General features: G+C 38.7%; 2 protein-coding genes across 2 annotated transcripts in view; one reads left to right on the forward strand and one right to left on the reverse strand.

The window, feature by feature from the left end:
- LOC150088451 (deubiquitinase DESI2-like) overlaps positions 1–11243 on the reverse strand; it is a 65660-nt gene extending 54417 nt beyond the window's left edge. Inside the window, exon 1 of the mRNA XM_090370781.1 lies at positions 10929–11243. The gene's annotated coding sequence lies outside the window, so the exon portion shown is untranslated. The remainder of the gene's footprint in view (positions 1–10928) is intronic.
- Positions 11244–11509: 266 nt separating this feature from the next.
- Positions 11510–26715, forward strand: part of LOC150088452 (WD repeat-containing protein 27-like) — a 316886-nt gene continuing 301680 nt past the window's right edge. The window contains exon 1 of the mRNA XM_090370163.1: positions 11510–11548. The gene's annotated coding sequence lies outside the window, so the exon portion shown is untranslated. The remainder of the gene's footprint in view (positions 11549–26715) is intronic.

The raw sequence follows: 26715 nt of genomic DNA on the forward strand, positions 1-26715 counted from the left end.
AAGTGTGTTGTAGTGGCCAAAGGAGAACCAACACAATATTGAAGTGAGTGGCAGTGATGTCAGTACAAAATGTGAAACCAATATTATATCTAGACACACTTTTTTTTTTTTTTTTGTTGTTGTTGTTACGGGAGTTTAATGCCGCATAAGCTACTATAGCTATAATGAACCTATTCATTTTTTATATAAGGAAATGAAAAATTTTCTTAAAATCAGAAAAGATTAAAAAGTCCAATTTGCTTCAGAAAGTTGAAAAATTCAAAAATATTTGCCTTGTCATCAATGAGATTCTCTAAAGTTATTGGTTTATCAAGATTTACCAGTGATAGCAGGGTTGATGTTCTGTCTTGTCTATAGTAGGGGCAGTCAACAAGTATGCGTTTAACAGTCAGATTTATATAACAATGTGGACACTGTGGTGGATCGCAGTACTCAAGGCAATGGTCAGGCCACGCCTTGAGTACTGCGTACAGGTCTGGAGGCCTCATTTTAGGAAGGATGTAGATTTACTTGAGCGTGTACAGAGAAGGGCAACAAGATTGGTGAGGGGAATGAAGGGATCCTCTTACCAAGAGAGGCTTAAGTTCTGCAAATTGCAGTGGCTGGAGATTAGGCACCTGCACGGTGATCTGATTCAAGTGTATAAGGCCTTGAATGGGTTGAGCATGCTGAATTCTAATGGGATCCTTCCACTTGTTCAGATTACGAACCTAAGGGGGCATAAATTCAAATTAAGAAAAGAGAGATGTAGAATAGATGTGTGGAAATTTGCCTTTAGCCAGCGGGTGGTTAATTGCTGGAACAAACTTCCATCTGTCGTTGTGGAAGTTGATAGGTTGAATAAATTTAAGGAGGAATTGGACAGGCATTTGGAGGGAATGGTGTGATTTTTTTTTTTGGCTGATGCTGCATAAGCTCATACACTTGCTTTCTTGCAGCACATGCCACTACTACTACTACTACTACTACTACTAGATGGGTATGACCTATTCTTGCCCTTGATAGGACTACTTCTCGTCTTGATGTATGGATACTGGAGCACCAAATTTTCGGATCATGTTTAAATTGAAAGAGTTTATTATTTGTTTGAGAGTGCCATATTGTTGTCCATTCTGACAAGCATGCAGCTTGAATAATTAATGCATGGTCTGATGGCAGAACATGGATATTAGTTAAGTCTAAGGTAGTTGGATGTTTTGCAGCTTTATCAGCCAGTTCATTACCCAAAATACCAGAATGTGCTGGAATCCAACAGAAGATGACCTGTTGATGGCGTTCTTCAATTTTTAGTAATATTCTTCGTATTTCGTCTATAACAGGGTGAACTTTATCTGAGAAATTACATAAAGCCATGATTGAACTAAACGAATTGGTGTAAATAACAGATTTTAAAGAGCGATCAGTACAGAGATTTTGTAAGGCCAGTTTAATTGCATATAATTCAGCTGAGAAGATACTGAATTCAGATGGAAGGGATACTGAAATAACGGTATTTGGAAACACTGCAGCTGCTCCAACGTTTGAATTAGATTTAGAGCCATCTGTATAAATTGGGGAAAAATCGCTATATCTTTGAGTGTGAACTGCATGAAGCTGTATAATATTAGATGCTTGTAAAACACCCTTTCCCCATTGGCAGAGATAAGTGTCACAAGTCACCAGAGGAAGAGAAGCCCATGGTGGTTGACAGCAGGTTGCTACCTGCTATACGGAATGAACTGAAAGATTCCAAACTTCCATCAGTTCAAGGAGGCGAAGACCAGCTGGCTTTACTATGCTAGGTTTATTTCTGAAGAGGTTTTCTAATGGTGGATTGAACAAGTATGACTGAATGGGATGTGAGACAACTTTGTATCTTAACAGCATACTTTAGTAACAGTGTTTTTCTACGTAACGATAGTGGGGACTCGTGAGCATCAATATAGAGACTATGTGTGGGCGATGTTCTAAAAGCACCAAGTGCAATCCTCAAAGCACTGTGTTGAATGAGATCAAGCCAGCATAATGTGCTCATTCTGGCAGAATCATAGATGGGAGCTCCATAATCAAGGTGGGATCTGATTAATGCCCTGTATAGCCGAAGCAGAGAAGTACGATCTCTGCTTCAGCTATACAGGTAAAGCGTTGAGTATGTTTAACTTTTTTGGAGAGGAAGTACTTACATTTTTAATATGGCCTATAAAATTTAACTTGTTGTCAAGGGTTAATCCTAGAAATCTGATGTTATTAGTGACCGGGATGGAGACATTAGAAATTTGAAGTTCGGTTGTATTTTATTAAGTGATATCTGAAGCTGCCGTTCAATAGACCTCATATTTTGGGAATGGCAGGAGATGGAAAGATCATCTGCATAAAGGTAAGTCTCGACTGTGTTTGGAAGCTGTCTTGTAATAGAATCTATTCTAAGAGCAAACAGAGTGGCACTCAGTACTGATCCCTGTGGAACACCTTCTTCCTGCATGAACGTTGCAGAGAGGGCATGTTGGTACTGAACTTGAAACGATCTAGTATGTAGGAAGTTTTGAACAAATATAGGAAGGTTGCCCTGCAGACCAAGAGAGTAAAGATCACTAAGTATGCCATGCCGCCAGGTGGTGTCAAAAGCCTTCTCTATGTCTATTGAAACCATTACAAGATGTTCACGTTTAACAAAGGCATTTCGAATGGTGAATTCAGCCTTGACCATAAGATTTAAGCACGACCTATTTTTACGAAAGCCATATTGACTATGGCTCAGATGTTCTGTCTCAATGATCCAGACGAGTCTTCCGTGGACAATATTTTCTAGGATTTTGCCGAGGCAGCTTGAGAGAGATATCGGTCTATAGCTATGGGGGGGTTGATTGGATCTTTCCCAGGCTTTAGGAATGCCAAAAACAGTAGAGTGATGCCAGGAAGCTGGAAAAACATTTTCTGAAAATATACGATTGTATAAAACCAGCAGCAGGCACAAAGCTTTGTCATCAAGATGTTGTAATATGACATAATAAATCCCATCTGGCCTTGCAGCACCATTGTGGGCTGTTCTAATGGCATGCAAAAGTTCAGAGTATTGCCGAGGTTTGTTATATGAAAGAAGGTGGGCAGTTTGAAAGTTAATGGCATGCTTTTCTTTTGTGTTTTTAATTCGTTGGAATGATGTAGAATAGGCTGATGCTGCTGAGATTTCAGCAAAAGTATTGCCCAAAGCATTAGCAATATCTAAGGGACTGGATAGGTCTTGCCCTTTCCAGGAGAGGATTGGAGAAGGTATAGTAGTAACGGATAACTGTCTAATTTTTTTTTCCATATAGTTTTCGGATCAGTGTTTCTGTTAAAGGTCAAGGCAAAACGGGTCCAGGATTCTTTCTTGGCTTGCCTTTGTATAAATCGTGCTTTTGTTCTTAGCTTCTTATAATTAATGAGGTTGGTTGTGGTTGGACATTGCCGAAATAAATTCCAGGCTTTAATTGTTGCTTTCTTTGCTTTTGTGCATTCCGCATTCCACCAGTAATTATAATGCTTGTGACCAGGGGGATTTGATAATAGTATCGTGTCCTTGGCCACTTTTAGAAGATGTGATGTTATCTGTTACATTATCAATATTCTGAAGCTGGATTTTTTCCTCATTAAGGGAGATTGATGATCAAAATTTTGCTCAGTCTGCCCGAACAAATTTCCATTTCCTACAGGGTTTGTTTGAAGGAGTCTTTGATATTAAAAAATTGCATATGATTGGAAAGTGATCATTGCCCATAGGATCATTTGAAACATACCACTCTATGCTTGGGACCAACACTGGAGAACAAATTGAGAGATCTATTGCTGAGGTGTGTCCAGTTGGGAGTTATATGTGAGTGTGTGCACCAGTATTGAGTATGGTAAGGTTTTGCGACTCTAGAAAGCTTTCAATGAGTTGACCCCATCTGTCTAGTTTAGGATCGCCCCATAAGGGATGGTGCCCATTAAAATCCTCTAATATACAGAGAGGTGGAGGTATCTGTATGAAGAGATCTTCAAGATCTTTTAAAGAGTTAAGTATGGTTTTGGTAGGTAAATTGAGACAATTATCATTGAAATACAGAGAATTATATGAACAGCAACAGCTTCTATTTCAGTTTGAAGTGGAATATGTTTAGTTGAGATATTTGAATTTATTAGGTTTGCTACACCACCATGGGCAGCATTTGTTATATTACGATCTCTTCGATAAAGGCAATAATTCTTTATCGAAGGAGAAATTTGTGAGGTTAGGTAAGTTTCCTGAAGACAAAGAGCAACTGGAGAATACCGGTTAATCAAATCATGGATATCATCTGTGTTGCAACGGAAGCCTCTGCAGTTCCATTGTAAAACACAGGCCATTATTTGTGTTTAATTGATGGAGCTGTATCTGACTGGCTTATTATGTTCCAATTTTGATTTGTCTTTTTTGAAAACTGGTCGACCAGTATCCATTTCTTCTTCAGCATAGATTTCTAAAATTGGTTCTTCATGTATAGATGTGCTATCTGTATCCATGATTTATGTCCTGGGTACTTTTCTTTGATTTTGGGTCTGTAATATCGGATGTATTAGCACACATTTGAGGAGGAGATGCCGCTGGTATTGTCAGAGGAGTGTTATTTGCCTGATCTGAGAGTTTGGGTTGTTGTTTATGCACACTTGGTTGTTGCTCAGAGAGGACAGTTCTAGCCCAATCAGAAATTGACTTGGTAATGGGAACTGTGACACCTGTTTGAGTGGAGACTGCTTGGTATTTTTTTATTACATTAGCATAGGTACTATTTTTGTTTATAGTAGGTGTAACTAGTTTTCTTGCTTCTAGATTTTACTATTTTTTTTTCTCAGTTTTTCATTTTTCACAAATTTTGGAATATGCCGGGTGGTCACCTTTGCAGTTCACACACATCATTTTTGCAGCAGAACAGTCACTCTGATTGTGATCTGAGGACCTGCAATTTGGGCAGACAGGAACTCCTCTGCATACAGTTTGTAAATGGCCAAATTTTTGGCACTTAAGGCACCAGACTGGGTTCAGAATATAAGGTCTTACCTGACACCTAAGGTAACCAACTTTTATGGTGGTAGGTAGGTTCAGTGTTTTAAATGCGAGTATCACTGTCCAAGTAGGGACAGGCTCTCCATCTTTATTGATGACAATTCTTTTTGTGTGTACAACATTTTGATCTTGTAGTTCTTGGACAAGTTCATCCTCCGATACGTTTAAAAGATCCCACTCTGATATTATCCTTTTAGAGGAGTTTAAGGTGGCATGTGGGGTAACCTTCGTGGGAATTCCACCAAAGGTAGATACTTTTAACAGTCTCTCACCGTGTTTACCTTCGGTCATTTCAACTAATAAGTCTCCGGATCTTAATCGCCTAACCATTTTTGGAGGGCCAGCCACATTTTTGTATCAAAAACGGGGAAGCTTACTCAATGGTTGGTCTGTGGAGGATTGTAAAATTAAAAAGAGAGGTACAGTATTATCCATTCCTTCTTTTTTTTGTCGTTTAGCATGGGATGTTGTGTCATCATGATCTCGATCATGTTTATCTAGATCTGGATCAAAAGATCCATAAGTGGGCTGTTTAATTTTGTCCATCTTTGCTCCTTTTTGCTCTGGGAGGGTGGCTTTCTTCTCCCAGGTTTCCAGCCCCACCACGTGGAGGCAGGAGCGGTGCCACCAGTGACCAAGCGATAAAGGAAGGTTAGTAGTTAGTGAGTTAATAAGTAGTCCTATGTACAAGAAGAAAGGTGTCTTTCCCTTCTGTTAGGTACGCTAAATTCTTTACTTTAGAACAGAAAAATTAAATAACTCTGAAAAATGAAGAATACTACTATAATTATCAGCCGCTCTTTGAGAAAATCACTTGGATATCACTCAGAAATCACTATAGTCACTTTTTTTGTAGGGTAGTGTATACAGTAAGAAGCATATTTTTCATTTTCACAATGCTAGGTGGGAATCCTTTTTAGGTATCCATTTAGTATATAATATGATCATATTACCATACCAAAGATTATATACAAAAAAATATAGTTTTTTTTATTAAAGTTTTAAAAAATTTTCAAAAAAACCATGATGCACAGTTTTGTTTAACAGTCCTTGGGACTGTTCCAGACATTCTCTCAGGTAGGCCAAGCTGTGATTGCTAGCTGGGAGCCTAAGACACTGATAGAACTGATATTTGGATGACACTCAAGTCAAGTGGACCTAATTTTGGCAGTCTGGTTGGTTTGTGACAGCCAAATCCTCCGCTTGCACCTTCACGATGGTGGGACTGTTAGTAACCCTGAGTACAGCCCCAATGTGTAAGTCCTGAAATCTGGCACCTAGCATACTGGATGTGACCACCCATGTGCGAACCAATGTAAGCAGGAGTTGAGGTGTGGCATCCATGCCACACAGAGGATGGCTGCCCCTCTGTGTTACCAGGCAATGCTAGGTGGTAGATGACTCTCATCAACCGGTGCAATACCACCACTTTGCTTATTGGTGAAACCCACATTTAGTCTCCAGGGCAAAGCTCCTGCACCCCCCACCATTCCTTCCATTATGCAGTATGATCGATGTCTTTTGAAGTTATGATGAACATGACGGCAAGATCCAACCTTGCTTACATTTTGAGGGTACACTTCAAATATATAGTCTGAGTTACCAATATGACCGAACCTGTTGGTAACTTTTTAAGAGGTTTCCGGATCAGCTGGCATATAATTTCTCTGCCAGCGTGACTGGAGGGGGTCTGAGTACTGTGCATGCAGGGACATTGTCGAGGCCACATTATGTCAAGGAACTGAATATATTCTTACCACGTGTACGTCACATACAAAAATTTCATTACTTTATACAGCATGTCCTAGCCATATGGTGCAAGGAAGCCTGAGGCTTATGCTACACCAGCCAAAAAAAATTCTGAGTTACACACACACACACAGAGAGAGAGAGATGATATCCAGCTGAGGACTCTGGGTGTGCCAAGCCTATACTCACCAGATGTGAGCCCCTTGTGGTTTATCTGCAAAAAGATCTAAAGCTCCCAAATGCTTTCTCATTCATTTCACAAATATACATGGTCTCAGTTCTAATCTCAATTCTGTCCATTTACACTTAGTCTGCCAGACCCCATGTACTTTTCCTTACAGAATCTCAGTTATCAGTTGAATCAACTGCTGCTCATCCAAGTTATCCAAATTATTTGCTGTATGATCCCTTTCACTCAATGGTCGTACTTGTGCACATGTCCATTCAGATATTCCCAGTTGGAGGCTTAGTAATTTGGAATCTCCTCTTTTCGACCTTCTCTGACTTAAAATCTCTCGACCACATTCTGTCAAATTCATCCGTTGCCTCTATCATTATCCCAACTCCACTAATCACCTGGAACTCTTTGAAACTTTACTTTCTCCAATCCAACTTTCCTAATAGTGAGGTAATTTTAATGTTCACAATTTCGGTTGGCTTCCATTTTCTAGTCACACGGACCCAGCTGGTCGAGATGCTGAGGCTTTTGCAATTACTAATGACCTCACACAGATTATTCATTTACCTACCAGAATACCAGACAATCCTAACCACGAAGCCAACACTTGATCTTTTTCTCAATAACAGCCCTTCTAAGTACAAAGTTGAGGTGTGTGGTCCTCTAGGTACCTCAGAACACAACTTGATGATCTCTTCTCCAACAGAGCCTTTCTATCATGGTCATTCTCAACTTACAAGAATACAAGGCATTACAAGAATGCAAAATGGGATGATCTGCGAGATTTCTTTTCCTTAGTCAAATTACTGTTTGAAATCTTCTAATGTCAACGTTTGTACAGATTGCGTCAGTGAAATTATTTTTGTAGGGATGAAATCCTTTTTTCCACACTCCAACTTAAATCTTGTCCTTTATCTAAACCTTGGTTTAACAATAAATGTGCCAAGGCTGCTCAAGAGAAGAATGTTGTATATCACAATTGGCTTTAATCCAAAACTCCAGGTTCATTTTTATGCCAACACCAAAGCTCGCAACTATTGTAAAGCAGTTATCAATCAGTCCAAACTAGATTTCGAACAGGCTAAGAGTAGAAAACTTGCTTCTTGCCCAAATGGTATTCGAGCATCCAGGTCTCTTTCCAAAGCTATGGCAGCCACTTTTGCCCATCTCTGTCAAAACCAAATGGTTCTATTGATACTCCAGCCAAAGATAAAGCTTACTTGCTAGCATTCTAAATTTTCCTTCCAACTCGTGTATTCATAACCTTGGTAAAAAAACCTGCCACCATTCTTAGTACCATTCAATGCCTTCTGTGGTCTTCTGTCAAAAGGATGTCAGAAGGATTTTGAATAATCTTGAAGCTAAGAAAGCTCCAGGTCCGGATGGCATTTTTCCACTCATTCTTAAAACCTGTGTTTCTGAACTTACTCCTGTTTTGTTGCCTTTTTTAACTTTCTTATTCCAAAGGTGTTTTTCCTGCTGATTGGAAATTTGCTCATATCCAGCGAGTTCCTAAAAAGGGTGATAAATCCTTCCCATCCAATTATCATCCTATTGCACTTACTTCTACTCTTTCTAAAGTAATGGAGAAATCAATTAACCACCAACTCTTAAACTATCTAGAAATCTTCCATCTGATCAATGATCACCGGTATAGATTCTGTCAGCATCGATCCACTAGTGATATTCTGGCTTATTTTACCCATCTATAGACAAATTCATTGGAAAAGTTTGGTGAAACTCAAGCAGTTGCTCTTGACATTTCAAAGGCTTTCGATCGTGTTTGGCATAAAGGTCTTCTAAACAAGCTTCCATCTTATGGTTTGCCAACTGTTTTTTGTAATTGGTTATCCAGTTTTCTCTCTGATCGCTCACTGAGGGTGATGGTAGATGGCTCTCTGTCTTCTAACTTCTCCACTAATGCTGGTGTCTCCCAAGGTTCAGTTCTTTCCCCCACTCTTTTCCTCTTATATATTAATGACCTTCTTCCATTGACTGGAAATCCTATCCATAGTTTTGCTGATGACAGCATATTGCATTCCACATTCCAGTTTCATGAATCTTGCACTGCACAAACAGCTTCAACTTTTCGAATATCCAATACCTATTCCTTAAATGCTGGTATCCAGGTAATTCTGCAGTAGGGCAAAGATAACTTACCGGATTTCAATCCCTCTAAAACTCAGTCCTGTCTTATATCACACAAAAAGAATTCTTCTGCTCCAGTGCTTACCTTTGATAACACGGATTTATAGGCAAGATCATATCTCTCTTGGGAATTACCCTGAGTTCTAATCTCTCTTGGCATAAGCACATTACAAAAATTGCTTCCTCTGCATCTAAAAAACTAGGTTTTCTCTTTCACTCTTGGCATTACTTTTCTTCCAAACAGCTATTCACTTTGTACAAATCATAAATTTGCCTGACCATGGAATATTGTTCCCACACCTGGGGCAGTGCTCCAAAAGTTCTCTCAGGCTCCTAGATTTCAAGAGATAAAATGTAAGTAACTATACCTTATATAACAGGCACTACCAAGTAATTTTGCATTTTTATAAGCTTTCATAATCACCCCAGGGGCTCACATCTAGTGAGTATGGGCTTGGCAAACCCAGGGTCCTGAGCTGGATATCATCATTCCTATCTTTCTTGGTGATTCCTTTCTACTTTTGACTGTCTCTCTCTCTCTCTCTCAGGGTAACTCGAGAATTTTATTTTTGGCTGGTGCAGCATAAGCCTCAGGCTTCCTTGCATCATATGGGTAATAATAATAATTTGATGCACTATATTTAAAAATGGATCATACATTACATTAAATGCACTTTTCTTCATTTTCTGTAAAAATTAATTTTTTTGTAATCAAACAAAATATAAATATTATCATAGTTACTTGATGTTGTATTAATTTAATGCCAAAAAGGGGACCCAAACTGTGATAAATTATACTTTTTCTAATAGATTTAAAAGAAAATTACTGTAATTGAAGACATATTCTTAATGGTTACAAGAGTTTTCCAGTTACCCAAGCTAAACAACAAAGCTTTTACTGTAAATGAAAGTATTTTTCAGATATGCAGGCATTATTTGAAACATAAAAGTTGGATCAATACCAAACTTTCAGCTGGTTGCTTGTTGTTGAGGTATTTTTCTACATATCAGGTCATGCTGAAAATCAACCTAATAAGATTTATTAGGAAACAAATGCTGATAAGGTTTTAGGCCGAATTAAACTCTTTGTTTTTCATTCCTAGGGTATGTTTATTTGATAATTGGACATAATCAAAAAATTAGATAACTAGTTGAATAATGTATGTATGACATACTTACCTAACTTGTTTAAAAATATGTTCCATTTGATCCCATGAAAACAAACAAACAATTTTTAGCCAATTTTACTGTTCTGATAAATACAAGTAGGATTTGAAAAAAAAAAAAAAAAAATTTAAATACCTAAAAACTACTGGTCTTGTAGATAATCTCACATGAAAACTCAAAGAGATTACTGAATTGGGTATCATATTGCGAAAACGATGCTTGATCATAATATTAGAATTTCTTTAATTTAAAAAATAAACGATGGCAATAAGTGACTCGAACCAGCCCAAAAGATGATTAAAAAAAAAAACAAACTGACACAACAAATAGTTTTTCTGGGGATGAAAGCAATGCACACATTCTAAATGATAATTCAAGACTTAAAATTTTAAAGATTAACTGATTGGTATCTTTATGAATGAGTGGGTTTTGACTGAGGTTATGAATGACATCTGGTAAGCATCAGGCGCATCTAATTACAACTGCAATTTTTACACATTGCAGAAAGCATAGTTTCCCAGTGAAGCAGTATTGAAAATATGCGAAAGTACAATGAGAAAGAAGTTTAAAATGTGTTTTCGGATAGTCTGGAAATTCCGATATAAAATTAATTCTCTAAATATGTTCAGATATTGCGTTACTTACCAGCTTCAACTTGTTAATTTTACCTTAGCTCCTATCTGTCCTGTTAAAAATTGGAACACTGAATATGTTTGGAGAATACAATTGCAGGCCTCTTCCTTTCACTTTCCTCCCGTTTTCTGTTTAGTCTGCTTCGTCCAGGGTCCGATGTTACCGTTCCACTTAATTTGCTTAACTGTATGCTTATGATATGCATACTACTGATTCGCAGACCAAAAATGAACAAAAACGGTCAGTATAGATTGCTCAAAATTGACACCAAACTAATCACTCTGTGCCCCTAACGAAGCAGGTCCATGCTCCGTATACCTATCCATCCATCCATTCAGCAAGGGAAACCGAACCGAACTGACCTGACCGAAGCAATGCAATGATCAACCACTAGAGGGCTCAGTAATGAAAAGCAGATTTTTTTTTTTCTTTCTGGATTAAATCCAAAAGCTATTTATTGAGTTGCTTTGCGATATTTATTCGTAGGTGGTGTAGTAATGAGTTTAAAAAGTTGAATATTGTAATGTTTTATTATTAATTTTATTTCTAGTGGATATGGGACATATAAATCGTGTGTGTTTATAAATACACAGATACACACACGCAGGTGAAAGTTATTGGAAATCAAAAGGGTATGGTTCACAATAAATTATTTTAGCATAACATGACTCATTTAATTATTTCTTTGTTTTATTGGTTTTATATGCTTTTCTATTATTTATAATCATTTCACTTTTTATTGTTTATTTCATTATTGATATCTTTTGTATGCTTTATGTGGCTCAGAATTCAACTATAATGTTCAATACATAGAAAAATAGACTTCACACTTTTGTATACAAAAAAAAAAAAAAAAAAAATATATATATATATATATATATATATATATATATGTATGTGCATATAGCAGTGGCAGACTGGGTATAAAAATATTGGTTGCCAGGAGACAAAGGGGGCCCACCCTTTAATAAAAATGATTTTATTAAATTTTTTAAAATTAAAATAGTAATACAACGTAAATTTTATTTGCATACAGTAATAATATTGGAACTTGTATTATATTTTCAAGCTACTAAAAGGTCATTAACATTTTTAACATATTGTCTAATGTTATTGCAAAGGGGCCCACTCGCCATCAGGCAAGCTGACATCCTGACCAGTCCACCACTGCATATAGTACATATTATTAACCATATGGTGCAAAGAAGCCTGAGGATTATGCTGCACCAGCCAAAAACAAAAATTATGAATTACTCTGGAGAGAGAGAGAAGTAGAAGGGAATCACCAAGAAAGAGAAGAATGATGATATCCAGCTCAGGAATCTGGGTATGCCAAGCCCATACTCACCAGATGTGAGCTCCTGGGGTTATATGTGTATCTTTACATTATATATTCTATTTGTCTGTTTATTTTTTTGGTTTTCTGATGAATTTATAGAGTTCAGAAGGTGGAACTATTAAAAAAGTACCAGGACAAATTAGTATTAGTGTTGGTAGTAGCAAATGATGCAAGAAAGCAAGCTTATAAAGCATTAGTGAAAAAAAAAAAAAAAAAAACCAACTTCCAACATCAATAATTCATCTAGTTTTCGAATTTATTCAAACTACCCACTTTGAAAAAACATATGGAAGTTTGTTCCAACAATCAACCACCTCTGGCAGGCAGAAGGCAAACTTCTGCACATCTGCTCTATAACCATCCTTCCTCCGTTTGAATTTATGCTTCCTTGTATGTAGTCTGAGCAAGAGGAAGAATGTCATCAGTATTGAGCATGCTCAATCAGATCACCTCACAGGTGCCTAGTTTCCAGATTCTGCAGTATGCAGAATGGAAGCTTTTCTTGTAAGACCTTCCTTTTGTTCCCCTCACCAATCTTGTTGCTCTTCTCTGCACCTGTTCCAGTTCTACATCCATCCTAAAATGAGGCCTCCACACTGTATGCAGTACTCAAGATGTGGCCTAACCATCACCTTGTACTATGGTTAGTAAAATTCCTGTATATCATTGACAAAACCTCATGAGTTGACCTGTCTGAACTGCTTAGAAAACTTTATATCTGACTGTACAGTTACCACGGGTCTTTTTCATTTTCCACTACCCTAAATGTAGTACCACACAGTTGGTATATTAATCTGGGATTGCTGCTACCCATACGCAGTACCTTGCATTTGTCAATGTTAAACTTCATCTGCCATTTCTCAGCCCATTTGCCTAATCTTTTTATCTCTTTTTGCAGTAGTTAAATACTGTAGTGAAAAGCAGAGTATTCCTGTACAGTATATATATGTATAACTAAAAACACTGATATTAGGTCATCATTCTAATTAAGAATGTCTGGTGGCACCACCCAGCCATTGCACAGGTTGGACCAGCTGTTAGAAATGTAATGAAGTGTAGAAACTCGTGCATTTCTCTGATGTGCCCACACACACAAACACATGCAACATTATGCATGCAACATTATTACATTAAATTGTAAATGTATCTATATTGTTTTATTAATGTAAGTATTAAACTAAATGACATACATGAATAACAGTTTCATTTAATAATTATTTATTTTTTTTTATGTGAACCTCAAACACGAGAGGTATTAGAACCTATAGTACTTAGGACCGTGCTTGGGTTGGAGGTTGAGAAGACGAAAGAAGATATTTGTTGACATTGGACTTGAACTTCTGTAGATTGTAATTTTCAGGAAATACATAGGGAGGAAGGTTGTTCCAGAAAACGGCAGTTGAATGAATAAATGAGGAAGATGAAAAGTTGGTTCTGTGGATTTGAAGTTGGACAGTAAATGGATGTTGGCTGGTGGCGGCACGTGTTCGGACTGTTTTGAAAGAGAGAGCGGGAATTATAGAAGCCAATTCAGAAGAACAGTGCCCATTGAAGTATCTGTAGAAGAGGCATGCAGCAGAAACAGTACGTCTATGAGAAAGTGAGTGGAGAGACTCTCTGTTAGAGATGAATCATTAATTAACCTAACTGCCCTCTTCTGAATGGAATCAAGAAGCCTGAGAGAGGTTTTGGGGGCACCACCCCAGATGTGGGAACAATATTCCATGGCAGGGTGGATTTGCGATTTATACAGAGTGAGCAGCTGTTTGGAAGAAAAGTAACGCCGAGAGCGAAAGAGAAAACCAAGTTTTTTAGATGCAAAGGAAGCAATATTTGCAATGTGCTTGTGCCAAGAGAGATTAGGAGTCAGGGTAATCCCCAAAAGAGATATATCATTTTGCCTAGAAATCGGAGCATCGCTAAAGATAAACATAGGAGCAGAAGAATCCTTTTTGCGAGATATAAGACAAGACTGAGTTTTAGAAGGGTTGAAATCAACTAAGTTGTCTTTGCCCCACTGGAGAATTACCTGAAGATTGGCATTTAAGGAATTGGTAGCAGATTTTCTAGAAGTTGAAGCTGATTGAGCAGGACAAGGTTTCTCAAAATGGAAAGTTGAATGCAATGTGCTATCATCGGCAAAACTATGGATAGGATTTCCAGTCAATGGAAGAAGGTCATTAATATACAAGAGGAAAAGAGTGGGGGAAAGAACTGAACCCTGAGGGACATCGGCATTAGTGGAGAAGTTAGAAGACAGAGAGCCATCTACCATCACCCTCAGTGAGCGATCAGAGAGAAAACTGGATAACCAATAACTAAAAACAGTTGGCAAACCATAAGATGGAAGCTTGTTTAGAAGACCTTATGCAAAACACGATCAAAAGCCTTTGAGATGTCAAGAGCAACTACTTGTGTTTCACCGAACCTTTCCATTGAATTAGTCCATAAATGGGTAACATAAGCCAGAATATCACCAGTGGATAGACACTGACGGAATCCATACTGACGATCGTTGATCAGACGGAAGGTTTCTAGGAAGTTTAAGAGTTGGCGGTTAATTGATTTCTCCATTACTTTAGAAAGAGTAGAAGTAATTGCAATGGGACGATAATTGGATGGGAGGGATTTGTCACCCTTTTTAGGAACTGGCTGGATATGAGCAAATTTCCAAGCAGAAGGAAAAACACCTTTGGAATAAGAAAGTGAAAAAAGGCGGCAAAGAATAGGAGTAAGATCAGGAGCACAAGTTTTGAAAACAAGTGGAGAAATACCATCGGGACCTGGAGCTTTCTTAGCATCAAGATTCATCAAAATCTTTCTGATATCGTTTTGGCGGAAGACCACAGGAGGCATTGAATGGAGCGTGTTGGGAATGGTGGAAGGTGTTTTACCAAGATCATTAATACATGAGCTGGAAGAAAAATGGGATGCTAGCAGGTCAGCTTTATCCTTGGCTGAAGTGACAACAGAACCATCTGGTTTGGACAGAGGTGGGAGCAGAGATGGGCAAAAGTTGCGGCCAATAGCTTTGGCAAGAGACCAGAATGCTCGGCTACCATTACGGCAAGAAGCAAGTTTTCTACTCTTAGCCTGTTCAAACTCTAGTTTGGACTGATTAATAACTGCTTTACAATTGTTGCGAGCTTTGGTGTAGGCAGAAAATGAAACTGAAGAATTAGAAACAAGCCAATTACAATATGCAACATTCTTCTCTTGAACAGCCTTAGCACATTTATTGGAAAACCAAGGTTTAGATAAACGACGAGATTTTAAAGTTTAGTGTGGGATAAAGGATTCCATTCCTGCAAGAATAATTTCACCGACACGATCTGAGCAAACGTTGACATCAGAAGTTTTGAAGCAGTAATCCGACCAAGGAAAAGAAGAAAAGAAGTCTCGCAGGTCATCCCATTTTGCATTCTTGTAATGCCAAACAACATGAGACTGGGAATAACCATGAGATAAAGGTTCCATTGGAGAAGAGACAATCACCAAGGTGTGATCTGAAGTGCCTAAAGACCTCTCACTTCGACCGTGTACTTACAAGGGTTGTTTGTGAGAAAAAGATCAAGCGTATTAGCTGTATGATTAGGATTGTCCGGTATTCCTGTAGGTAAATTAACAATCTGTGCTAGGTCATTAGTAATTGCAAAAGCCTCAACATCTCGACCAGCTGGGTCAGTGTGACTAGAAAACGGAAGCCAGCTGGTGTGAACATTAAACTCACCAAGGAAAATTGCCTCACTGTTAGGAAAGTTGGACTGGAGAAAGTCAAGTTGCAAAGAGAGGAAGTCAAAGAGCTCCAAGTGATTAGTGGAGTTGGGAGAACGGTAGAGACAACAGATGAATTTGACACAATGAGGTAGAGAGATTTTAAGCCAGAGAAGATCAAATAGAGCAGATTCCAAATTGCCAAGTCTCTGACAGGGAATATCAGAATGGACATATGCACAAGTACCACCTTTGAGACGAAAGGAATCATACAGCGAATAATTTCGGCATCTGAGATGAGCAGTAGTTGAATCAACTGATAACTGAGATTCTGTCAGAAAAAGTACATGGGGTTTGGCAGACTGCAAGTGGAAATGGACATCGTTGAGATTAGAATTGAGACCACGTATATTTGTGAAATGAATTAGGAAGTAATGCTCTCCTAATGTTTTCATAATGCTTTCTTTCACAATGTTTTTTAATACCAGCTATCTGTGCATTTAATTACACCATTTGGAACCACACACATACAGTAAAACCTCACTTCAGTTTGTGGGAGAACACTTGTCCACTAAATGTGATTGCCCATTAAAATCAAATATATATTTCGTAACATTCTATTAATTCTTTCAACGGCGCCTCCGTAGCCAGGTGGGAAGGAGCAGCAGTGCGTAGTACACGCTTCTTGATTAGACCGGGGTTCGAGCCCGTCACCACCAAATATGGAGGATGCGGAAAGGTCAGGGAAGACCACCGCATATCTCGAAGCAATATGGCCTTATTTGCTAATGCTCCTAAAAACCAAACAACAAACAAACAAACCAACAAACAATTTTTTCAACATTGCTAGAATGTTATGAAAAATTGCTGTACTATGAAATAAAAACATTAAATGGCCTATTATGCATTTTTTTTTTTTTTTTTGCCATTTATTATGCAGTAGAATGCAGTATTACAACTTACTATGCAGAAAAAAAAAACAGAGCTTGAAATTTTGCTGTTGTATAGTAGTAGTGGAAACTTTGTTTGCAGCTTAGAGCCTGAAGAGCTCTTTAATACCCATGCTGGAGGTTCATATAACTTTCTTCTGGTGTCCACATTTTGTAAGCTGTTGGAAGGTGATGACGATTAAAATCTTTGCTCCCTGGCACTCTACATATTTTATGAAAATATTTTTAACAACCCTCCGAATCCATTTTTTTTTTAAATCCATTAAAGGGAGAGTTTATTGTATATTGGAACAAGTATAAATCCTATTTAGTTGATAACTAGTTGGTCCTTGAGGTTGTCACAGACATTCTCTCAGATATGCCAGACAAGCTGTACTTGCTACCTGGGAGTCTAAAACGCTGATGGAACTGATATTCGTGTGACACTCAAATCAAGTGGACCCAATATCGGCGAAGTCTGGACAGTCTGTGACAGCCAAATCCTCTGCTTGCACCTTCACGATGGTGGGACTGTTAGTAATCCTGGGTATAACCTCCATGCACAAGTACATGGTGCAACGTAAGTAGGGGTCGAGGTGTGCCGCCCACACCACATGGAGGAACGCCGCCCCTCTATGTTACCAGGCAGTACTAGGTGGTAGATGACTCTCATCAACCGGTGAAATACCACCACTTTGCTTACTGGAGGCTTGAAGTGGTGGAACCCATGTTTAGTCTCCAGAGCTAAGTTCCGGTCAGCCCTTCCTCATCTCTTCCATCGTGCAGTATGACTGATGACTTTTGAGGTTATGATGGACATCATGGCGAGATGCAATCTTCCTTACATTTCGAGGATACAGCTCTAAAACTGTTCACAGGCCGTTTTGGAGCTCTATCCAAAACTGTGTTCACAGACCGGTCGCTAGTTAGTACAGCGGACCGAACCTATTGGCAACTCTATAGGCGGTAGATGACTAGGTGGTAGTACTAGGTGGTAGATGACTCTCATCAACCGGTGAAATACCACCACTTTGCTTACTGGAGGCTTGAAGTGGTGGAACCCATGTTTAGTCTCCAGAGCTAAGTTCCGGTCAGCCCTTCCTCATCTCTTCCATCGTGCAGTATGACTGATGACTTTTGAGGTTATGATGGACATCATGGCGAGATGCAATCTTCCTTACATTTCGAGGGTACAGCTCTAAAATGGTGTTCGCAGGCCGGCCGCTAGTTAGTACACCGGACCGAACCTATTGCTAACTCTCTAGGAGGCTTCCGGATCAGCTAGTGTATAATCTTGCTACCTCTACTCTGCCAGATAGTGACTGGAGGGAGTCCGAGTAGTGTGTATGCGGGGAGCATTGTTGAGGCTACGTTATGTCAAGGATCTGGGTATATTCTTACCACATTACGCCATATCCAAAAATTTCATTACTTCATACAGCATGTCCCACGCACCTTTTCTTACTATTGAATACACCATGAATTGTCAAACTAATAGAGCAAGCTTATCTGCGAAAAGATCTAAACCTCCCAAGGACTTCCTAATTCATTTCACAAATATACGTGGTCTCATTTCTAATCTCAACGATCCATTTCCACTTGCAGTCTGCCAAACCTCATGTACTTTTCCTGACAGAATCTCAGTTATTGGTTGATTCAACTACTGCTCATCTCAGATGCCCAAATTATTCGCTGTATGATTTCTTTCACCTCAAAGGTGGTACTTGTGCATATGTCCGTTCTGATATTCCCTGTCAGAGACTTGGCAATTTGGAATCTCCTCTCTTTGATCTTCTCTGGCTTAAAATCCTTCTACCTCATTGTGTCAAATTCATCTGTTGTCTCTACCGTTCTCCCAACTCCACTAATCACTTGGACCTCTTTGCAACTTGACTTTCTCCAGTCCAACTTTCCTAACAGTGAGGTAATTTTCCTTGGTGATTTTAATGTTCACAATTCCAGCTGGCTTCCATTTTCTAGTCACACCGACCCAGCAGGTCATGATGCTGAGGCTTTTGCAATTACTAATGACCTAGCACAGATTGTTCATTTACCTACAAGAATACCGGGCAATCCTAATCATACAGCCAATATGCTTGATCTTTTCCTCACAAACAACCCTTGTAAGTACACGGTCGAAGTGAGAGGTCCTTTAGGCACTTCAGTTCACAACTTGGTGATTGTCTCTTCTCCAATGGAACTGTTATCTCATGGCTATTTCCAACCTCGTGTTGTTTGGCATTACAAGAATGCAAAATGGGATGACCTGAGAGACTTCTTTTCTTTTCCTTGGTCGGATTACTGTTTCAAAACTTCTGATGTCAACGTTTGCTCAGAGGTATCAGTGAAATTATTCTTGCAGGAATGGAATCCTTTATCCCACACTCCACTTTAAAATCTCGTCGTTTATCTAAATCTTGGTTTTCCAATAAATGTGCTAAGGCTGTCCAAGAGAAGATTGTTGCATATCGTAATTGGCTTGTTTCTAATTCTTCAGTTTCATTTTCTGCTTACACCAAAGCTCGCAATAATTGTAAAGCAGTTATTAATCAGTCCAAACTAGAGTTTGAACAGGCTAAGAGTAGAAAACTTGATCTGCTAGCATCCCATTTTTCTTCCAGCTCATGTATTAATGGTCTTGGTAAAACACCTTCCACCATTCCCAACACGCTCCATTCAATGCCTCCTGTGGTCTTCCGTCAAAAAGATATCAGAAGGATTTTGATGAATCTTGATGTTAAGAAAGATCCAGGTCCCAATGGCATTTCTCCACCTGTTTTCAAAACTTGTGCTCCTGAACTTACTCCTATTCTTTGCCTCCTTTTTTCACTTTCTTATTCCAAAGGTGTTTTTCCTTCTGCTTGGAAATTTGCTCGTATCCAGCCAGTTCCTAAAAAGGGTGACAAATCCCTCCCATCCAATTATCATCCCATTGCAATTACTTCTACTCTTTCTAAAGTAATGGAGAAATCAATTAACCGCCAACTCTTAAACTACCTAGAAACCTTCCGTCTGATCAACGATCGCCAGTATGGATTTCGTCAGTGTCGATCCACTGGTGATATTCTGGCTGATGTTACCCATTTATGAACTAATTCAATGGAAAGGTTCGGTGAAACACAAGTAGTTGCTCTTGACATCTCAAAGGCTTTTGATCGTGTTTAGCATAAAGGTGTTCTAAACAAGCTTCCATCTTATGGTTTGCCAACTGTTTTTAGTAATTGGTTATCCAGTTTTCTCTCTGATTGCTCACTGAGGGTGATGGTAGATGGCTCTCTGTCTTCTAACTTCTCCACTAATGCCGGTGTCCCCCAAGGTTCAGTTCTTTCCCCCACTCTTTTCCTCTTGTATATCAATGACCATCTTCCATTGAGTGGAAATCCTATCCATAGTTTTGCCGATGATAGCACATTGCATTCAACTTTCCATTTTGAGAAACCTTGTGTTGCTCAATCAGCTTCAACTTCTAGAAAATTTGCTACCAATTCCTTAAATGCCGATTTTCAGGTAATTCTCCAGTGGGGCAAAGACAACTTAGTTGATTTCAACCCTTCTAAAACTCAGTCTTGTCTTATATCTCGCAAAAAGGATTCTTCTGTTCCTATGCTTATCTTTAGTGACACTCCGATTTCTAGGCAAAATGATATATCTCTTTTGGGGATTACCCTGACTCCTAATCTCTCTTGGCACAAGCACATTACAAATATTGCTTCCTCTGCATCTAAAAAACTTGGTTTTCTCTTTCGCTCTCGGCGTTACTTTTCTTCCAAACAGCTGCTCACTCTGTATAAATTGCAAATCTGCCCTGCCGTGGAATATTGTTCCCACAACTGGGGTGGTGCCCCCAAAACCTCTCTCAGGCTTCTTGATTCCATTCAGAAGAGGGCAGTTAGGTTAATTAATGATTCATCTCTAACAGAGTCTCTCTACTCGCCTTCTCATAGACGCACTGTTTCTGCTGTATGCCTCTTCTACAGATACTTCCATGGGCACTGTTCTTCTGAATTGGATTCTATAATTCCCGCTCTCTCTTTCAAAACAGTCCGAACACGTGCCACCACCAGCTAACATCCATTTACTGTCCAACTTCAAACCCACAGAACCAACTTTTCATCTTCCTCATTTATTCATTCAACTGCCATTTTCTGGAACAACCTTCCTTCATACATATTTCCTGAAAATTACAATCTACAGAAGTTCAAGTCCAATGTCAACAAATATCTTCTTTTGTCTTCTCAATCTCCAACCCAAGCACGGTACTAAGTACTATAGGTTCTAATACCTCTCTGGGGTTCACATAAAAAAAAAAAAAAAAAAAAAACTAAGTTGCAAAATTCAACATTTGTGATTATCTTATTTCAAGTCTTTAATTTGGTAACAGTTTTACAAAGTTTTGGTCATAATATTAATAAATGCAAGTTCCTTCCTTCTTCTCCACAGACAGACTAAATTGGTTGCCAAGAATTTGGTATGAGCCAGTCTCAGTGACTATATAGTAGGGTCTATACCACTTGTCAGTCGTTTGGAGAGGCCTTGGTTCAACTCCAATCAGGCACTGTAAGACTACTTAAGAGTCTCTTAGTATTAGTAGTGACAAATTATGCAAGGAAAAAGTTTGTGTAGCAACAAAAAAAAGAGAAAAAGAAAATTACCCACATCATCTGTTCACCCCTGTCTAATAATTTGTCCAGTCTTTCCTTAAATTTATTCAAACTGCCTATTTCAACAACACCAGATTCCTTTTTCCCTGGCTCAAAGCTAATTTTCACACATCAATCCTACAACCATCCTTTTTCAGTTTAAATTTATGTTCCCTTATCTGTATCATCCAAGAAAGAGTAAGTTAAAGGCCATCAGCATTTAATTTACTGAATCCATTTAAAGCCTTAAACACTTCAATCAGGTCTTATCTGACGGGCCTGATTTCCAATACTGCAGTTTACAGGTGGTTGATTGTAGAAACAAACTTTCATTTGTTTGTTGTGGAAGTGGATAGTTTGAATAAATTCAAGGAAGAACTAGACAAATTCTTGAAGCGGATGGATGGGTGAGGTAGTTAGTTTTGTTTTTCTTTTTGTTTTTTTTTGTTTCTTTTTTGCTGTTACTTTATAAGCTTGCTTTCTTGCATCATTTGCCATGTCAATTCAAGATGCCTTACATAAGTGTCAGAAGGGGATGAGATGACAAGAGGGAGAACATTTTCCAATTCTCTGGTTATTAACAATATCTCTTTTTACTGATCATGAAGTAGCAGACAGACACTGCTACAAATGCAGATATGACTAATACAGAAAAAAATTCACAAATCAGCACTCAAAAAAAATCACACTTTTTTGAATTATCCAGAAATTACTTTAGAAGTCACGAAAAATACTGAATTATCTAGAAATTACTTAAGATGCTAAAAAAAAAACCTGCAACTATATATAATACATCATTGAGTCATATATATGACCTTAGAAAACTTGTCCATAATTCCCCAAACAACTTGTTTCTTGATGTCATTCAATCTGTATGAAATATCTACTGTTATTTCAAATTGCATGCCATATAAATGTGCAAAGTAGGCAATTTTTTTTTTTTTTTTTCAGTTTTTTAACATGAAGCTTAGTTTGTCCTCAAGTTTGTACAAGGGACTTAACAAGAAACATATGTTATCATGATATGAATATTAGCATTAGTAGAGGCACATGTTACAAGAAAGCAAGCTTATACAGAATCAGACAAAAAAAAAAAGAAAAAAAAAAGGCCCTTCCCATTTCACTGATCCATTCGTTCCAGATGTTTAGTTCTGCCTTTAATTTATTTAAGCTGTCTGCTTCCACAACAACAGATGGAAGTTTGTTCCAGCAATCAACTACCCATTGGCTAAAGGCAAACTTCTGCCCATCTATTCTACAACTGTCTTTCCTCCATTTGAATCTGTGCCCCCCTCAGGTTCTTAGTCTGAGCAAGCAGAAGTATCCCATCAGCATTGCGTCTGCTCAAACCATTCAAGGCCTTATACACCTCAATCATATCACCTCGCAGGTGTCTAGTCTCCGAAAGCTGCAATTTGAAGAACTCAAGCCTTTCTTCATAAGAGCACCCCTTTGTTCCCTTCACCAGTCTTGTTGCCGAAACAGCACCCCTATACATCAGAGTCACGAGTCGACAACTGAGCATAACCCCCCTCCCTTCCTACCTTGTCTATCCTTTCTGTACACATTGTACTCCCCAAATTCCAATTCTGCATTCCTTATATTTGAGTGACACCACGTCTCTGATATCCGGACAATATCCGCCTTGGATGTCTTAACCAGCACTTCAAATTCATCAAATTTATTCACTATACTCCTAGCATTGGTGTACATGCAAGTATACATGCACCTGTTCTTACTCTTAGTTACTCCAACACAGCCCATGTATTTACTTGTTTCATGACTCCAGCAGTTCCTGAAATTCCTAGCAACTTGCTTTCCGGGCTGCTGCCCATTCCAATAGAAGTGGTGCAAGAATCATTTCCACCTCTGCCTCCAGCTACTGTTAATATTTTAGTCTGTGAATTCCCCCCAAGCTCCCATAAACAAACAAGCCTCCCCCAAGCTAGCAGTTTGGGGGAGGCTTTACCCACCTAACGTTGCCTCGATAGCATCAGCAAACACTCTTGCACCCCTTCTATTTAAGTGTATCCCATCCCTGTCGAAGTAATCTCTCCTGTTAACAAGCACAGACCATGCTGAGAAAAATTCTACCCCATGAGCCCTGCACAGTCTCTCCAGGACCAAATTGATTGACAAGGCTCTCACCATATACTCCCTTCTTTCATGTCTGGGTAGGATTGCAGACAATTTCAAATAACTGTAACTCCCGACATTTTTTTTTCAACATTGACCTGTACTTGCTAAGTAAATCCATAGATCTCTCCTACACTTAATGTCATTAGTGCCAACGTGCACAACAATATCACCTTTTGTGCCCTTAAAAGATATCTGCTCTACGATGTCATCAACTTTATCTATCTTTTTTTCTCAGTAGACAAGCCCAAGGATTCATATCTTGTTTGATATCTTAGCAGACATACCCTGGTCCTATTCCACCTACCCCCTTTTTGCACAATATATATCCCGTTTCCCTGACAATTGAGTCACCAACAGTAACTAGCTCCTGTGGGATCAGCACATTCTGCCCTGAAGATATGAACGTGGTACAGTATTGTATTGTGATATGAATGTGGTACTGGAAATCTCTTTGTTAAGCATACAATCCCAAAGGCAGACTTTATAATTATAGCATATCATTTACTTCATTGAAATTTCACAAAATATTTTTATACTAGAAGTAATGAGTTTGTTAATTTCATCAAAATTCTCCCAAACTGTCTCTACCAACTTATGTAAGTTGGCAGAGACGGTAGAGGCAACTAATGCCAAAGAATGCGAGGTGGAGAATGGTTTTTGATTTTTGATTTGGTAGTTGTTGGCGCATCGGCTTCTGTGGCCATATTGCACCTCCCAAGGTTTTTGCAGTACTTTGATCCAAGCCCGAGGCGGGAATCGAACCCGCGACCTTTGGGTTGCCGGGCAAGTACTTTACCCACTCGGCTAGGGTGGAGAATGGCCATGACAGAATGGCATCATTGGAGAAGAGACCATCACAAAGTTATGATTTGAGGTGCCTAGAGGACCACTCACCTTGACCATGTACTTAGAAGGGTTGTTTGTGAGAAAAAGATTAAGCATGTTGGCTGTGTGGTTAGGATTGTCTTGTATTCTGGTAGGTAAATGAACAATCTGTGCGAGGTCATTAGTAATTGTCATACTAAATTGATATTGTGTACTTTTTAACAGTATGAAAAGTGTTAAGAAACAGTGTGGCATTCATTCAGTATTTTAAATCTTAACAGGCTATTAGAATAGCCTGTATAGATGCTTATTTTGCTGGTTTACAAAGAAGAGCGAGGTTGACTTTTTTTTTTTTTTTTTTTTTTTTAACTTTATAAATCACTCCATTTACCAGCTGTAACTCACAGTATCTTTCAAGAAAGTTTGGATTATATCAATTCGAGAATAATTGAAGTTTTACCTTCTTTTTCTGCACAATAACTGTTGTTTTTTGGAAAATATGCACCAATCATTTAAATTCCCTTTAGCTACAAAAAAAAAAGTTTTTTTTCATTGTTAACATAGGATTATAGTTATTTTTACATTGTGTCCTAGCTAGCTATTTTCAACTGACTACAGTTGCAACACTCATGCTGATGTGATCACCATTCTAGTTCGTGGTGTCACACAGTTTGGTCATGCATAATGTTTACTTCAAAGTAATTCAGAGTTTAGCTGTGTGCCTGTGTCCGCCAGTCACATTACATTTGAGTGTCATATTTGCTTTGTTCTGTGCATTATTTTGTGCCTTATTTGTGTTTTTTTTTTCTGGATCCACCAGTGCTCATACAGGTACACCATGCTCTGCTTGATCCAGTAACCGGAATTTTCTCTTAAAAACATTTTGTACATAACAACAAAAAAGCTTAAAATTATGACGATTTACAAATAAAACTGGTAAATTATCTCTAGTTAAGGTATGGACCCTTCTCTTAGGCTCACTTTGCAGGTCAACATAATATGGACAGTGAAGCACGATATGAATGCCAGTCTCCATCTCCTTGCAAAATCAAAAGCCAGAAGGGACCAAGCTGAATTGACTTAGCCTAGACATTAAGTCATGCCCGTCAGCAGGAAACAGGTATACAAACTGAATTGCAACCAGAGTCTAATCCTGTAATTCACAATAGAGACACAGAGGGCAGTAACAATAACATTTCTCTGCCTTTCTCAGAGCTGCTCCAACGATTTTGTCATATATTTACAAGCTCATTATAGATTCTTCTCTGCTTTACTGCAACCAGTCACCTCACTAGCCCCCCCTCCCACCTTCTGGGCAGGACTCAACACCTAATATCACCACAGGGATACCCCACCTGAAGCAATACATAAGTCCAGCATGAATGATCAACAGATCAGCAGGCAATTTGCCAGACAAAACCTTAATAGCATCTGTAGATATGGTGCAATAAGCATTGGTAATACCCAGAAGAGCAAATCTCTTGGCCAAAAGGAGATGTTTTTTTATTATTGAATTTTTAGCCTTCATAAACCAAGCTCCAGAGGCATAAGTGATTATGGGGACAAAAACACTTTCATATAATAAATTTAAAGGCTGGCTGTTAATTCCCCATTTCACTCTAGTAACTCTCCAAAGCTTGGAATACAGTAATTTAATTTTCTCTTTCAAGTATTTCACATGTTGTGCAAAAAAAAAATGCTCCTCCAGATACAAACCCAAATACCTGACACACCTTCCATACCTCAGGGAGATGCCTCCACAACATACAAGAGGTGATTTAGTCAAACTCACTTACCCTTTCAAAGCATAACTGGAAAGGTTGAGCAGATGGGCTGAGAGGTGGCAAATGAAGTTTAACATTGACAGATGTAAAGTACTACACATGGGAAACAGCAACCCCAGAGCAATGTATCAACTCTGTGGTACTACACTGACAGTGGTAGAGAATGAAAGGGACCTGGGGGTGGTTGTGCAGGCAGATATGAAGTTCTCTGAGCAGTGCAGATGGGCTGCAAGAGTAGCTCATGGTGTATTGTCAATGATATATAGGAATTTTTCTAGCAGGGATAAGGAGGTGATTATTCCCTTGTATAAGGCAATGGTCAGGCCACACCTAGAGTACTGTATACAGGTCTGGAGGCCTCATTTCAAGAAGGATGTAGAGCTGCTGGAACGAGTACAGAGAAGGGCAACAAGATTAGTGAATGGAACA

Source organism: Mastigoproctus giganteus, chromosome 3 (genome assembly GCF_048544385.1).
Source record: "Mastigoproctus giganteus isolate SK-2022 chromosome 3, ASM4854438v1, whole genome shotgun sequence".
In the NCBI taxonomy this organism is placed as follows: domain Eukaryota; kingdom Metazoa; phylum Arthropoda; class Arachnida; order Uropygi; family Thelyphonidae; genus Mastigoproctus; species Mastigoproctus giganteus.